Consider the following 17,167-nt stretch of genomic DNA (forward strand, 5'->3'; position numbering starts at 1 on the left):
TAGTAAGAGTGTGCAATATTAGTGGTTTAATTTCATTTTCTGTTTGTTATTGGAGACCTTGGAGGGACAATCTAAGGATGTGTTACATATAGTCACATATTACAATTTAACTGCACCTATATCATTCTGGAAAGTTCACCAAGGTCAGTCACAGGAAAGTATTGAGTGATGTTGGACTAGTGATCAGAGGGAGACTATTTATTTTTTAGGCATATTAATTTACAAGACACAGACCTACTTCCTACTACAAACTCGTGACAATAAATAGATATTTGGTTCTTCTACTTTATGACTTGTCTACTGGCCTTTTGGGTGACGTTCCTGGAGATGCTTTGTTTGACTACTTGGATGAAATATAACTTTGTAGACTTTATCAATCTAACAATGACGTGGGCATGTTTTGACTGGGTACACGAATATCCTTGGTGATCTATTTCCATGTACCATGATGACCTCTGTGTAAGATATTCGTTGAGAATAATTGATCTTAAATAGGGTTTTCTATTAATTTCAATGGTTACACTATGGAGTACGTTTACCTTTGAGATATAAGATGTATATTTATAACACTTTCTCAGGTGAAGGTGAGATCTGTATTTGGTATAGTTATCAACACTTTGCACGTGGTGTATTGGTTATAGTCTAATATATAATGTTAATTGATTTGTTTTGAGGGTACCAAATTCGATGCTGTGTCACACAATACATAATATTTTGAATTTATATTATTACTATGGATTATGAATCCTATATGTATTTCGTAATGGGAAACCTTGTCCTTTACTTGCTCTCTTTTATTTTAATTTATCGTTAAACTTTATGACTTGTCACTGGGTAGAGGAACATTACATGTTAGTATAATAAGAGTGCAATATAATGTACTTTATTTCGAGCCCTTATGAAGTAAAGTGGGATGTACTCATTTGAGACTAAACACGTGTTGGCTAGGAGGATTTGTCGATGCTGAATAAATGAACGAGAAGACAACGTACAGAGGAGTAGATTTTGACTATAGTTAGAGTGCTCAATGTTGTTGTTTATATTCATGGAAATTGTCCTTCTGAAGAAAACTTGGTGGCTTTTCTTCTTCTTTCAAGCACCCATTGAAATATTTGATATTGTATGTGTAATTTTGTTATTAGGTGTATGTGCGTCGAAGTTACCCAGTCACCATTTCTTCTTTTTGTTATTAATTTGGGTTGGTGGCACCACCTTTCATTGAGGTTTTTTTAACATTTTAATTGAAAATATGGCATTTTTAGCCAAAAGACAAAAAATAGCAGAGGAATTTTTTAGTAATTTTAAAGGTGGCAAAGTTACAGTACAGGGTATCACTGAGAAAGAGGGCTTGAAATATATATTTTAAAAAAATTGGAAAGACATAAAATGAATGACTATCAAAATGGTGAGATGCAATAACCTTCAAACAATATCTCAAACTAAACAGGATTCCTAGTGGGCTTAGGGCACAAATTTCCCATCTTATGATGACCAAGGTGAAGATCTATTGATGCAATGGGAAAATGAACTAAGAGTCAGTTCACCGAATGGATATTCTGATTATAAATACAGAGAGAAAAAAGTAGCCAAGCTGCAAACTAAAATTAAAGATCTGGAGAGAGAAATTAAAGATATGAATCTCCCTGAGCACACGCAAAACAATTATGACGTTATCAATGAAGTATTGTGTAAACCCCAAGATGAAATTAGAATGAGAAAAGCCAGGAAACTCAAATGTTTATCTAGGTGGTAGAGTTAACTTTTGCAAAGAAATCTGACTAATTAGTGACCAAATAGACAGGACCAATAGATGATACATCTATTGACAACAGAAGTACTAGTTCATCTTGTATACCACTGAGTAGTGACACCGTCGGACAACTAGATCCAAAGGAAGGTACTTCTAGAGGTACAACCAACAAAAGTTGTTTTTAGAAGAGTTATGGAGAATCAGAATTGGCAATAGGACAAGACCTATAAATATCGAAAGACAAGAAGAGGGAAAAGAAATAAGGCATGAACGAAAACTCTATACGAACTGATGATCTTGATGTAATGACTGTGAATGTTTTGGAGTGAAAAAACAGTGACTGTGTCTTTAGCGCTGCAGAGACCACAGGTATCCCATCATGCTCAGCAGGTGGCAGTTGCCTCAGTTATTTTCTGATAAGCACGAGGGATAAGCAAGTCCATTACTATTCTCTGTTCTATCCACCGGGGAGGAATGAGGGCTGCTTGTCACTTCAATGGAGACTCCCCTACGAGAGAACTGGAGTTACAGGCAATGTCCCCTGTAAGGTGTACGCACGCACCCTTTCTTCCCCTCACCGAGCAGACATTATTTCCAAGCGTACACCTTTCTGCCACGTCACTGCCTTCATCACACAAGAGTGTGAAACCATTTGTGCTGCATTTAAAATAATGAATAAGTGCTGGAACGTATCGGTTGTATCTTCAGTTAAAGTGCGCACAAGTATTTTGGAATACAACTTGGGCACGTCATAGTTTGGATTTCCAAAATAAAACATGTATGTCATTCATTGAGTATTGAAAGTCACGAAAAGGTTAGAAAAAGCATCCATTGCTTGGTGTATGCGTTGAAACTGGATAATTTTTATATTGCACGATGGAAATGAAATGCGTGAATCATTGCCGCACCAGTCTTTGCAGGCGTTTACTAGTCGGTTTTGTGCCGCAACACAGCAGTGACGGACGTTTCGTGAAATGGTAAAATACAAATGTGGGTGGTCACTGGTTACCAATGTTTTTTTTTCTGCCAAATGCAGAAACTGCTCCAACAAAATAACATCTGGTCCTCCGAAAAAATAAAATAGTCCAAGACAAAAATGTGGTAGGCCCATTTAAATCAGAGTTTAATTTTCTCTTAGAAAGGTGCAAGAATGTCCTGATCCGCAAAAGTTAGGGTGGCTGCACGCTAGTTCACTATCCGGGGGTGGCACATGAAGTGGCTCTTGATGTTTTCCGGCAACAAGTGCTGCCATCACCAGTGTCAGCCACCGTTCTTTTGGCGGCTCTGGGTCTGATGCCGTACACCGGTCGGTCCTGGTCGGTCCCAGGTGAACACACTGTTTCATCGTGATTCCTTGGGGAGGAAGGTCCAGTTGGCGCAGCCTGTGGCATGATGTTTTAATTTCAATTTCCTGTTCGCACGGACAGGCCCCCACTCAGGAATTAATTGCTGCTGCTGCCCTGCCCAAGTTAAACAGGAGGAAGCTGGCGCGTCTGGGAAGCGACCACCTGCTCACCTCCTGACCACGATACGTCCTGCCAACTCTCCAGCCCTCACTGACTTGTGTCCCGGCCCGGCTCTAGGGCAGTGCGACCGCTGCCACCGCACTGGGTGCTGACTTCAGGTGGGGACGCCATGTTTGCAGGCATTATACGGTTTTAAAAGAACCTGCTGTTGTGTTCACTGTCTCCAGAAATTTTCAGCCAACAATAAATATGTCAAGATGACTCTGTGATTAATGTTCTGCCTGGAGAGAGATCAGAGTTTTCTCTACTGGACATTTTAAGGTAGGACAGAGGGTTAATATGCCTGCTGCATTGAAGGTGCACCATGGAGATCACAAAATGCATACAATCTAAATAGGTCAGTGGGTTACTACTTTTGTCAGAGAGGTCCTTTTATTACTTGCAGTTACAATCTTCATATAGAACAGTAAGCTATTAACTGCAATCAGAGAAATGCATGCATACTGCAAGTTACATATTAAACCATTGTGATTTTTTTACCCAGTCTTTCATTATCCTAATGTTGCAAAAAGGGTTCATTTAGGTAGAAATCAATTGTTATTATTAAAGAGAACCTCCAACCATGGTGTTACATTTTAAATTCTGAGCCTGTGCTTCTCCAGACCAAGCACTCAAACTATACTTCCTACCAGTATGATGACGTAACTCATACACCTTGTAGTCCGCTGTCTTATGTAACATTTCTTATACACTGATTTACACACACATTGATTGTCTCTGTGTAATGTGTGTGATGTAAAGTGCTCTGACACCCTACACTGTTATGTGTGGCATTATAAAAATAATAATTAAAAGCATCTGAGAGAGCGGCTATGGACACTTGAGAACTTTTAAAGGGTGGCAGTGAAGGAAACCGTGGCGGAGGTGGTCGTTGGGGAGGCACCAAAAAGCTTTGTCACACAGGGCGCCACCAGTGCTAAGGCCGGCCCTGCTTGTGCCAGTCACGGGCGGCATGAGTTACAGTGAGAGCAGCAGGCGCTGAGTGTCTTTCAGGCACAGGCAGTGCACGGCTCTCAAGGTCATCCACAGTGCCACATCACTTAGCAGCTACTCCCACAGCCTCATCACTAGTATGTGACGTCCTGTGAGAATTGATTGGATTCCCAGCTGTCTGTCTGCAGCCAATCAAGGACAGGAGCCAAGCGTGATAGATTTCAAGAGACTTTACAACAACAACAAGCTTTATTTTCCCAGCTGAGCTGAAGTACTGTGACTCAGAGACTGGTAGGTCAAAAATTTATAAACCCCTGGCTGCTGACATTAGAAATGTTTGTTAAAAGAATGGTCTGGGAGCTCCAGCAGAGCATAGCACCATCCAAAAGAGGGTACACTTTTACTTTGTGCACACTGGCAAAGAGGTCCTCGAAGGAAATGCCTGGTGTACACCACCTAGGTGTGAAGCAGAGTCTTTGCTTCCCTGCCAGCTGGGGGTGTGTGCCCCTTTGCAATGGCAGTAGAGGATTCCAGAGAATGTCCCCCACAACATTATGAGGGGTTCCCCTCCAAAGGCAGGCCAGGCTCCATTGCAAATCAGAATCGCAAGGAGAGACTTGGATAGCATTTCCCTGTGTCTTTTTTCACGTTCTCCAGCACAAAATGTATTCAAGAGTTTGCACTTATCTGAGAGCACGTTTACACAATCTGATGCATGGTTTATGAATAAAATGTTTATTTTTACCACTGCGCTGAGGGCATTGTGTTCTTCTCTATGTCCATGAGCATGAAAGTTTCCCATGCTGGTGCTCCACTTCCATAGTTTTTCACCAAAATGATATGGATATGTTTAAATACATGCGATCATGTGATGGTTGGAACCACTTTGAAGAAGACGGAAGTCGAAACGCGTCAGTGGGACCTGATTTTGCCTCTTTCATGAGCAGAATAAAAGTTTTAATGGTTTCAGTTTCCGGGAGTGCAGCGTTTTGCTTTTTGGTGATATATTAGGGCTTGGTCCTTTGCCCTCACGCTGCACCGGCAGTTAGGCACACCACTGCTTAGGACCGTCAGCTTGGATTATATTATGTGCAGTGGTGGTGCCCGGCATTTGGATTCGGAATAGATGTCAGCAAGGAGATACCGATCTCCTGCGTGTGCACAGTGCACGGAAGAATTTCAAGACAATGACTGTCGTACTTCCCCAGCGCCAAGTGCTGTCTTCGTAAATGGCACCATTTCATCACAGAAAAAATGGTGAGTGGATGCCCCAATCCTATGAGTGCTGATGCGGCCCTGTATTTTGGGCCCGGAGACTGTTTTGATTTGGAACACTGCATCCTCACATGTAGAGGAGCGGATGAGCGGCATTTATCGCAATGGAAAATCCAACTGCGAATTTTGAGATTGACATCGTCTAATTAACTCGATGATTTATTTCACGTTGCAGAACAAGTATGTAAGGCCGATTGTTTAATTGGAGGCAGTACTTTCAAAATAACACATTTATATTTACATCGTGAAGATACCTAAATGACTTTGTACGATCGCATTTTAAGAGAGAACATGTGCTGCACAACAAGTTTTGTAATGCTGATTTTCTATCTGGAGGCAGAAATTTGAAAACAGACACATTGGTGAAATTCACTTCTTTAATGGGATATATGACCGGCATTTAATGGCAAATGAAACTGGTAACTCTGAGACTGAGTGATTTGACGATCTTTCACCAGGGTGACACTTTATAAAGAACTTAGTGGTTATTTTCACGTTGCAGGGAGAGCAAGGAGAGACTAATTTTCTATCTGGAGGCTGCAATTTCAAAAAAACATCTTTATACTTACAACGTGAAGGCACCATATTTTATGATGCATGTTAATTACTAAAATGATCACATTTTGATTAGAAATACGAGTTGCACAATAAGTTATGAAAGCCGATTTTATATCTGAAGACAGCAATTTCATAGAAATAGGAATGATGATGAATTGTGATTTTCAGGTACGTAATTGGTTGTTAACAAGGGGGAACAGGTGTGCAGCAAAGGGTGCTTTTGGTAGGATTCCCAGTTCATTGGTGTGGAAGAACTATAAATACCAGCATGCTGCGCGAATCATGTGATGGTTGGAACCACTTTGAAGAAGACGGAAGTCGAAACGCGTCAGTGAGACCTGATTTTGCCTTTTTCATGAGCAGAATAAAAGTTTTAATGGTTTCAGTTTCCGGCAGTGCAGTGTTTTGCTTTTTGGTGATATATTAGGGCTTGGTCCTTTGCCCTCACGCTGCACCGGCAGTTGGGCACACCACTGCTTAGGACCGTCTGCTTGGATTATGTTTAAATACATATATATCTAGTTTAGGAATTTACCATATTCAATTTTTTTGTGTGGCTTCAGTGCTTAATTTATTTTTGCCTGTTCCCGAAGCTCTGCTCAGGAGCTGGCAACTGGAGCAATTTCATGTCTGTGTGCCCATCTGTGCACTGAATACCAAGGCTGGTAGCCTTTAATTCACTACCAGACACTCTCTGGCCCCTTTTCTCATTTGTGCAGGTTCCTGCTTTCTCCTTTTGTGGTTTCATAATCTTTCCCATCTATGTGTTCTCTCCCTTGCACTAAGTAAAAAGCTAATGCAGAAAAATAAGTGTGGGTGCCGCCCCAATGGCAAACACCAGTAAGCTAAGTAAGCACTGCATGTCTTGTTTGTTATTAAATTTCATTTTGTGTTGCGTTTCTGTTTTTTTGTGGGCGCCATATCTGTGTTGGTCACAGCTGGATTGAGATACCAGCGCTTTTCTGTGCAGTAGCTGGCAGATTGCATTTTTGAGTAAATGTGATCAAAGTACTCTTACATGACTTTGTAAAGTGCCTGTTTTGCACAGTGACCTTAAAATGTAGAAAAGATATAAAAGCTTGTACGACACTATGAGGTAGTCAAAGCTTCCAGCGTGTTTGAAAAATATTGGTTTTGACTGAGTAGTGAGCCATGGCACTCGGCCAGCTAAAGACATACTAAACAAGTGCCCGCAGACTGGAACTAGAGAGTGCAGAAGATTATACAAGGCCTATAAGAAGCTGAGAGACAAGCATGGACCGGAGGCCTTCTGCATGTGGTCTTGGTTTAACGGTCCTCTAAATGGGCCAGAGTTGTCAGAGACAAGCACAGGTCACTTTTGAAAAATAAAGAAGTTCATTTGAAAGTCAGGCAATGCGTTCTTTTAAAAAGTCAATGCAGACAATTTCCCACCAGCACTGCTTAGCAAACCGGAAGCTTGTGCTTAGCAAGAGATGCAGTCACTATTTCCCTTGACCTGCACTGCTCTACGAGTAGTTAGACCAGAGTTAGGTGAGGAGGGCCATTGGCAAGTGGTGGATGGTCACGTTTCTTGAGCGCAGCAGAAGATGCTTGAGGTTCGGCCACAGTTTGCACTTCTATAACCACAGTGCTCTCTGACCTGGGTTATTTGTTTTTATACACTGTTCTTCGAATTGACTGATGATTTGGAACTGCCCTATGAATAATCAGAATGCCTGGTCTTGATAAAATGCTGTTGGACTAGAGAACACAAGAAGGATAAGTGCCAAATGCTGTACTCTGTAATGTAGGTCACGGATTAGCTGGCGGGTTAGTGTGAGGAATACCCAGGGTTGTTGATGGACTAAAGTCAGTGTGCGTGTTGGCGATCTTGGGACTAGGCAACCTACTCCTTAATTGTTACTGTTTGTTGAGCACCCGTGACTTCACTTTGTAAGAAGCACTATATTCAGAGCCACTGGAATTATGCGATTGTGTGGCTGCAGCATTTTCCCATAATTATAAATTTGCCACAAAACGATCATCTGCTGCATAGTCTACAGATTTCAACCAAAAACAATTGTTTCTAGCTCAAACGGTTCAAACCTTACTAAAACACACTAACACCTGTTTTCTGCACAGTGGAAGGCCTTTTGCAAAGGTTGACTTGTCACCTTTCTGTTGCTTATAGTGCTATCACAAAATGTGCTGCATTATACTGTATAATTTGCAGATTCTAGCTGCATAATGCACTCATCTCTGGCATATAGTTTGTTTCTTCCGTACCACATAATTCCAGTGGCCCTGATTCCCTGACTATATTCTAACACCGTGTGAACATGAAATGGGGAAGAGCTGCAATTCTCTTTTTTTTTTTTTCGGTGTTAATTTCTTGATTAAATTGTTCTTTAAGGTGATAACAACCATCGTTTCAGCTTAAATGCCCGCAACAAAACACATATTACATTTGTGACACATTCATAGACGTTTCGAATATTAGACGTTATAGAGTTTCAGGTTCCAGAGTCTCCCTGTGGTTATGGAGTACTTACTTCTTTTTTCTACCATTCTAACATAGTAATCTGCAAAGCTAGGAGAAATAAAAGCATGTCTCCCTGTTAACGTCTGCCGGAAGGAGTTAGTATTTTTTGGGCACAAAGCCCTGTGTACCATTGTTAGGAAATGGGTCTTCACGCTAAATATGCTGGGTGTTAGAGTTGAAAGCTCCTATATAGCCCACTCATCCCCATGAAATTCCTAGTTTGCCCACCTTAATCACTTGTGCAGTACAAATTCCAGATTTATCATTTCTACATCACCAAGTAAAGTGTTTTGACTTGTTTTGAGCCTATTAAAATATTTGTTTACATCACACAGAATTTTTAAAAATGTGCTTTTGAAACTACTGAAAAACTTCAAAAAATATTTGTACAGTTCATTTACAAGCTATTTAAAGTTGTGTTTTAGAAACAAAATTGATATTCTACAGCCTTTATTTCATACTCCCTGACCAGCACAATTGTCAGACAATTCAGTTTACTAAATCCTCAAATTTTGCAGTCAAAGACAGCAAAGTAAACACAAATCTCCAAGATAAAATAAGCAGCAAATTGTAAGAAGCCATAAGACATATGGCAAGATTTAAAAGGCACCTTTATTGCTCACTCAGTTTCTGAATGAACAGAACATCTGTTGTTTTCCTGCTCACCAGAACAGGTCAGTAGACACTAAAAATAGCTCACCTAGATAAAATCTGATTAGTCGTAGCGAGTGGGTGAGCAGATATATCATGGCCTGTAAAGACTGCATCACAGAAGGTCTAATGCATGATGCAGGTTTTTAAACGGATGATAATATGGAACCATGTGACCACTCACCTGAGTTTGTCTAAACTTAAACCCCAGGCAACTATTCAATTGCTTTATCTAGTGGATCCTCTGGAACTGTCATGCACATTGTGTTTGTAACTCCTATAACCTATGTTATATATTTTGTTTTCAATTGCAGAGCTAAACATTTGGATTTGAACGGGCAGGCGTGAGTACCAAAGAAGACCAGGCAACTATGCAGATGTTCCAGGTGAGATTAGTGGTCTCTATATAAATCAAGTTCTTGATCCACACCTTTTTTTCTATTACAGATTTGTCGGAGAGCGCAAGTTATAGATAAGAATGGGTTGACATGCGTAGAAGCATATGGACTAGGTAATTATTTGGTAGAGCCCCCCTTTGGGTCACCTAGCACATTATAATATGACAACCTGCTGTAACCAACTGTTAACCACCTTTTCTTCTGTTGCAGACATCTCAGATGGTACTACTTATAGATCAGAAAAGGCAGACCAGAGTAGTAGCAGAAAAAGAGCAGGTTATTAATTGTCAGTTTTGCCTTGTGGTGCATCTGAGACATTGAAACAATCAGGTGCTTTAACTATTTTACATTCTTTTGCAGGCATCGTAGACCCTGCTGCACATAGATTTGAACAGGCACATATGAGTACAAGCAGAAAGAAGGTAATAATTTAGCAGATTTCCATTGTGCACCCAGTATAGTGTAATATGGCAACATTCTTTAACCACCTTTTTTCTGTTGCAGCCATCTCTCACAGTACTACCCATACATTAGAAAAAGCAGATGTGAGTAGAAGCAGAAAGACAAGGTAATTATTTGGTAGATTTCCCTTGTGGTGCTCCTTGTACATTATAACAGCGTACTTCAATTCTTTTGTAGGCTTCTTAGACAGTGCTACTCATAGATTAGGAAAAGTAGACGTGACTACAACCAGAAAGACCAGGTAATTATTTTGTATTTTTTCCTTGGGAATCATCTGAGAAATTGGACCATGTGCTGTAACCATTTTTTTCTTTTACTGCAGACATCTTAGACATTGTTACATCTAAATCTGAATAGGCAGACGTGAGACAGACCAGGTAATTATTTGGCAGAACTCAATTCCAGTGCATCTGGTAGATTATAAACTAACAATCTGTTTTAACCATTGTTTCCTCCATTGCAGGCATTACAGATAGGACTCAAACAGAGATGGATGGTCTGGGTAATTACCTGCTCCATTTTCCAAGAGATATCTCAGTACTGTCTGACAGGTCGCATTCATGAGCATAAGAACCAACTCTTTGTGGCATAGTAGGCTCAGACTGATTGCCACCAAAATGTTCAAGTGCAAAGCTGTCACTTCTGCAGAGGTCTGTGCTTCGCCACAAAGAAAGAAGTGCCATCTTGTGTTGAAAGAAGAATGGATGAAAGAAATTGTGGAGACCGAGACACAGAAGTCACACAGCAAGGTTCACGTACAACTGGGAGAGCTATTCCAACAGAACCTAGATGTAGGCCTGATCTGCAAAGTATGTGCAGAAGCAAAGATTGCAGGTGACTTTTTCACTGGGAAGAAATGGAGTGATGGCTGAAAGCTGGACTACTTGAAACACCATCTGTCTAGCAAACTTCATGAGTCTGCTTTGGTGACCCTCCAAAACAAAAGTGCTGCTGTCAGACTGGGTTTTGGACACAAACCGCCAGTGACAGAGCAAACAGACTAGAAGTGGCTGAATGGCAAAGATCCCTGCCTGAAGAGGTAAATATTCTCATCAACAATGTGTTGCTAGCAGTCAAGATGAACACTTCAATGTTGTCTGTTCAAGACATCCATGACCACCTTGCTATATATGTGAAGATACCAGACAGCTGGAGGAACAAGAACTATGCCTTTGAGTTTTTCAGCAGTGCAATACGCTCTGACCTCTTGGCAGAAATTTGCAGTGATCAGTATTACACATTGATAACTGATGAGAGCACAGATATTTCAGTTACAAAAATGCTCATCCCCTACTTCAAGTTTCGATCTGTAACATCAACAGAGTACAAAACAGTGTTTGGGAGAATAGTAACTCTGAGTACATGTAATGCGAATGCTATCACAATAGCTGTAAAAGACTTCCACGCTGCCAATAAACTGCACCTTTTGAAAATGTTCATGTTTGCATGAGATGGTGCACCGGGGATGCTGGGATAGAACAATGGTGTTAGTACCCACCTTAAACAATCCATTCCTCATCTAGTTGAGCAGCACTGTGTTGCGAGTCGAGAAGATTTGCGAGTTGATGATGCCTGGAAAAAAGTGCTGATGATCAGGGAAATGGAGACATTACATAGGACTGTCTACACTGTGTTCTCTCGGTCTACTGTGAGGAAATTCAAGCTGGACGAAATTGCTTTGGCCACTGAATGTGAAGCAGTCTCCTTTCGGCCACTGAATGAAGTGCAGCATTTTGCTGTTGGTATATAGATATGAGGTTGCTCTCAAATACTTTGAGCTTTAAAAAGTTGAGGAGAACAACCCAATTGCTAAATATTGCTACAAAAACACTATCTGAATTAAACTACCATAGTTCCCTTGCAGCACTGAATGGCATTCTAGCTGAACTTGCACCTTTGTGCAAGTTGTTTCACAAAAGCACTTTGACCACTGCTGAAGCTGTGAAGTATGCAAGAGCAAAACTTGGTCAAATCAAGGAACAGTATTTGGGTGACACTGTATTTTGGAGGATCACGGTAAGAGATCTGATGGCTTTGTACTGAGAAGACCGAGAGTATGATTGTGAGCACATGGTCAGGAGTTTCCCAGAAGATGAATTAAAGGAATGGACGAGTTTTGATTTCCATGCAGTAGCAACACAATCACAGTTTGATTTTGGGACTGAGAATGTACAAGAACTTTTTGAAAAGTATAAGAAGGTCATGGTCCTGGCTAATTGTGACACACCTGATGATGATGTTCAGCAATACAGAGATTATAAATATGAGGTGGCAGAACATGTAAAAGGCGGGTTGTTTAGGACCTTTCAAGACATGGTGAATTTCACTCTGTGGAATGCTGCACAGCATAATGTATCCCATCTTGTTGATTTCTGCGCAACTTTCCAGGCTTCAAGTGCAGACTGCGAAAGAGGATTCAGCCTCATGAACTCAATCAAGACCAAATTAAGAAACATACTAGAGGAGAGTTACCTAGATATGCTGATGAGGACAAAGGCCTACCTCTCAAATGGGAAAGGTTACTTAGATCGAGTTTATCTGCACTGGAAGAATGGCAAGGACGGGAAAACATGTCACGCATCTAGTGTCAGCACCTGACTTGTCTAAACTCTGACGCGGCTCCACCTACAGTCCATGTGTGGCTTGGTTATGATCATTTCTCACCCTGATTCTTGGCAGGGGCATCATGACATTTATCAGTAGAATGTGCATCAAAATTTAAATGTTGTGTAATTGTACAACTTGCTCTGTTTGGTGTACACGGCCCTCTGCAGCACTGCAGAGTATTCAGTAAAGTTTCATAATGGTTCAAACTCCTCATTTAGTTTTCTCTAGCTGGGGTGTAGGTGTTACTTAACAAATCATATCTTTGGGGTGTGCCAATAGGTCACAAAACTGCCTTAATGCCCTATTAGATGGAGCAATGTCTGTAAAAATGCTCCTTTTTTGCTTTAATTATAACAAAAGTATGGAGTGGCAAATGTCACTGATCTTGGTAGTTGTGCGCTCCACACACAGGAATGGTCAGTTTCTTAGTGCACGTACCCTTGGCTGCACAGAGACCTTACATTCCTGCACATAGTGGGAAAGAATTAGAGGGAATATTGGTTACAGGTAAGAAACTATTCCTTCTTTTGTAAGGGATTTCCATTGATAGTCATGAGCATTTGAATAAAATAGCAAGCCCATTCCCAATAAACGCAGTGGAAAGAACAGAGGAGAGAAAATCCGACTAGGCAAATAAATTCTTGAGGGAGGCTTGTCCTACTTGAGCATCTGCCCTAGCATTGGAGTCCAAACAGTAGTATTTGGTGAATGTGTGAACAGATCTCCCTGTAGCTGTCTTACAAATTTCAGGAATAGGGACATCCTCTCCAAAGTGGTTATAGCTGCTTTGCCTCTTGAAGAATGGGCCTTAGGTTTCGCCAACAAAGGCTTGTTGGTCTTTTGGTAAAAGAAAGGTATGCAGAATATTATCTGGCGTGAGATGGATTGTTTGGAAGTGGCTAAACCTGTGTGGACCGGCCCATAACTGACAAAAAGCTGGTTCGATCTGCACTGGTTGCGCTTATGGTCTAGGTGAAACCTCAAGACCCTCCTAACATCCAGGAAGTGAAGGGTTTTCTCAGCTGGAGTAGACAGATTTTGAAAAAAGAGGTGGGTAAAGAAATTGTTTGATTGACATGAAAATCTGAAATAACTTTGGGAAGAAATTTCAGATGGGTTCTGAGACCTACCTGATTAGAGTGGAAAACTGTGTATGGTTCATTAGCATACAACACTTAGATTTTGCTAACTCTACGAGCTGATGTAACAGATACTAGGAAAGCTGCCATCCAAGATAGATGTAGAGATGCCTTATGAGGGGCTCAAAACGATCTTGCATTAAACGTGAAAGGACTATGTTAAGTTCCCAGGGAGGAGAAGGGCGTCTGATGGGAGGGAACTTTTTTAAACCCCTCAAGGAAATCTTTAATTACTGGGATCTTGAAAAAAGAGGTTTGTGAATGAAATTTGCGGTTGGCAGTAAGAGCAGCCAAATGCAATTTTAGGGATGAGAACTGCAAGCCAGATTTTGCAAACAGAGAAGATAGGGAAGGATGTCTTCCTCCTGGCAAGATGATGGGTCTATGTGCTTGGAAGAACAGCAAATGCAGAGTTTCTACCACTTGAAGATGTAAGCTGCACGGGGTGATGCCTGTTTAGCTTCCTTAAGAATGTTCATGCAGTCCAGTGGCAAGTTTAAGTGTCCACACTGTACTAGCTCAGGAGTCATGCAACCAAATTCAAAGAGGAGCGAATAGGGTTAACCATCTGACCTCCGAACTTCGTTAGTAGGTCTGGACGGCATGGCAGCTTGAGGTAGGATGCTGTGACTGATTAAGATGGTCTGTGAAACACCATTGATGTGGCCACTCCAGGACTATCAAGGTGAGTCTGGCTCTTGAGTGGGATAGCTTGAGGAGGACTGCTGGGACCAGAGAGATTGGAGTAAAGGTGTAAAGAAACTTGCTCGACCAGTCGATCCACAGGCCATTACCCAGAGTCCTTGGTTAGAAGTAACTCAAGGCGAAGTCTTGGTATTTTTTGTTTTCTGTGGTGGCAAACAAGTCGATGTGCGCCGAGCCCCATAGCCTGAAGATGTTTTTGACGATGTCGTCGTGTAGGACCCACTCATGGTTTTCCTGCACTGCCCTGCTGAGGGCGTCTGCCTGCACACTCTGCACACCTCTTGGAGGTCTATAGAACAGAGCCAGTCTCCCTGGCGTAGTTGAGGATAGAGCTTATGCAATGCCACCATCCAAAATTTCTCCTCCAAATCCATTTGTTGGCTGCCTTTTAATCGAGAATGGGTCTGAACTTGTTCTCGTCTTTTTTCTTCACCAGAAATTATCAAGAGTAGATACATGTGCCCCTTTGTTTGTGGGGAACGACCTTGACCACATTCTTTTGAAGCAAGACGTTGAGTTCTTTCCGAAGCATGGGTAAATGATGGTTGGATGGTTTTGGTAGTATGGTAGGGGGAGAAGTGGTGAATCTGAGACACTACCCATTTTGAACAACATTCAGCACACAGGAATCTTTTGTGATTTTCTGTAACTCTGCTAGACAGTGTGAAATGCTTCCCCCTATCCGAGTGGGTAACGGAAGAGGAGGAAGAGAAGATTCACTGTTTGGTACCTGTTGCTGTTTTTCCCCCTTGGGGGGGCTGCTGCGAAGGCTGTCCTCTAGCTTCCCTTTGCTGTTGTTGCTGTTGGTAAGGGCGCTGCTGCTGTAGCTGCTGGCGACCCTGGCATCAATGAAGGGCTTAAACTCTCTGAGGGTAAAAACAGCATTGGTAAGGCCTGAATGGACGTCTTTGTTTTCGGTCTTTCGAGACCAACGGCTTTTGGCGTTTACATTTCTGCCTTCATGCGAGCCATTTCATCCTCCGTGTGGTTGCCAAAGAGGATAGATCCTGAAAATGGTAGGTTCAAAATCCGTCTATCGTACCTACCCAGAAAGTGGCCTTCATGGTTATTGCAGCTGTATTACAAATCATGCAATCACTGAATCAAATTTTTTGCTCTCCTTACCAGGAGGTACGGAAGAAGCAGGAGTAGTGGTGTGGTATTTCTTTGCAGCTAGAATGACTACTAAGTCAGGAGGTGGATCCGCTCTTAGGAACAGAGGATCTTGTTCCAGAGGCCTGTATTTCTTTTGTACTCTTGACAGGTTTGGTGGTTGCTGAAGTGAGGAAAAGTTCCATTACAGGCTCCAATAATCCTGGCACTAATGGAAGCAGAGGCCTTGACACTGATCTTTGAAGAAGTGTCTCAAAATGACAGATGTCGTAGGTGTAGGAACTAACATCTGTATGTTTAATTTTGTTGCTCCTCTTACCAACACCTCCTGGAAGGTAGATATGTCATCAGACCGGAGGAGGTTGTGAATCGGTCAGGGTCAGTGAGTGACGTCTTGTTTTTATTTTTTTATTTTATTTAGAACACACAGCGGGTTACATGTTTGCAACATAAAAGAAGAGAAACAAAAATAAAAAAAAGTCGTAAGTACATCAAAGTTGTCATACAGGGGAAGCATGCATTCTATTCTAAATCAATAGTCATGGTTTCTGCTTTTAAAGATCTCATATAAGATTACTTATTTAATTAACATATTCTCAAGGCCCCGAGAGCCATGCAGAAAAGGGTGCCCAAACTCTAGTGAGTCTTTTACCGGCCGCTGCTCCTTTTAGTTCATACAGGCTATTCTCCAAGTGATACATAGATAAAAGTCGTGAAAACCATTGATTAAATCGTGGGGGGTCTACATCACGCCACAGAGATGCTATGCAGCTGCGAAATACTGACATTGCTATGAACAGAAAATATCTATCTCGACTATTACAGGCTGCATGATCAACTCCCAGCAAAACCATTTGAGGTGTCAGATAGATAGTCTGTTTCAAGATTTTCTTCAATATATCGGATATCCCGGTAATCAGACTTTCCAGTTTTACACATTGAAAAAACATATGACCGAGATCTGCATTCGGGCAACCACATCGTGGACACATGATTCCCATCGTTTTACCCCAGCTCGCAATCTTAGCAGGTGTATAATATAAATTATACAATACCATAAAATGTTGAGCTTGCGGGCTTGCAGACAATAAAACAGTCCGTGCCATTTCCATAGATTCACAAACCTCTATCTCTTTAGCTCCAACCCGTCCTTCCCATTTTTTAACAAGTAAAACCCGGTCGTCCAATATAGTATTTAAAAGCAGCGGATACAGGTTTTTAATGCCGCAGCTAGTGGGGAGTCGTGAAACTTCCATTAGTTTAATCTTGTCTATGTGCCAGCCTTGGGTCATACTAGTTAGTAGAAAAGCTCTAATCTGCAAAAATTTAAAAAAGTCTGTTTTTTCCAGCGCAAATTCCACACTCAGTTCCTCACATGATTTGAAGTGGCTGCCAGAATGAAAAAGGTCCCCGACTTTATGAATACCCCGGTTACTCCACCTCAAACAATAGTGGTCTTTTAATATCACCGGAAACGTGGGAGTATTCCACAAGGGATTGTAGTAGCAGATTCGTCCCATACCTATCTTGCGCTTAACCTGGGTCCA

The 17,167-nt window shown here is 41.5% G+C and overlaps 1 protein-coding gene across 2 annotated transcripts in view; it reads right to left on the reverse strand.

Moving 5' to 3' along the window:
- Window positions 1-17,167, reverse strand: part of SLC25A18 (solute carrier family 25 member 18) — a 187,666-nt gene that overhangs the window by 61,963 nt on the left and 108,536 nt on the right. The window lies entirely within an intron of this gene.

The sequence above is a fragment of the Pleurodeles waltl genome, chromosome 4_1, assembly GCF_031143425.1.
Source record: "Pleurodeles waltl isolate 20211129_DDA chromosome 4_1, aPleWal1.hap1.20221129, whole genome shotgun sequence".
NCBI lineage: Eukaryota > Metazoa > Chordata > Amphibia > Caudata > Salamandridae > Pleurodeles > Pleurodeles waltl.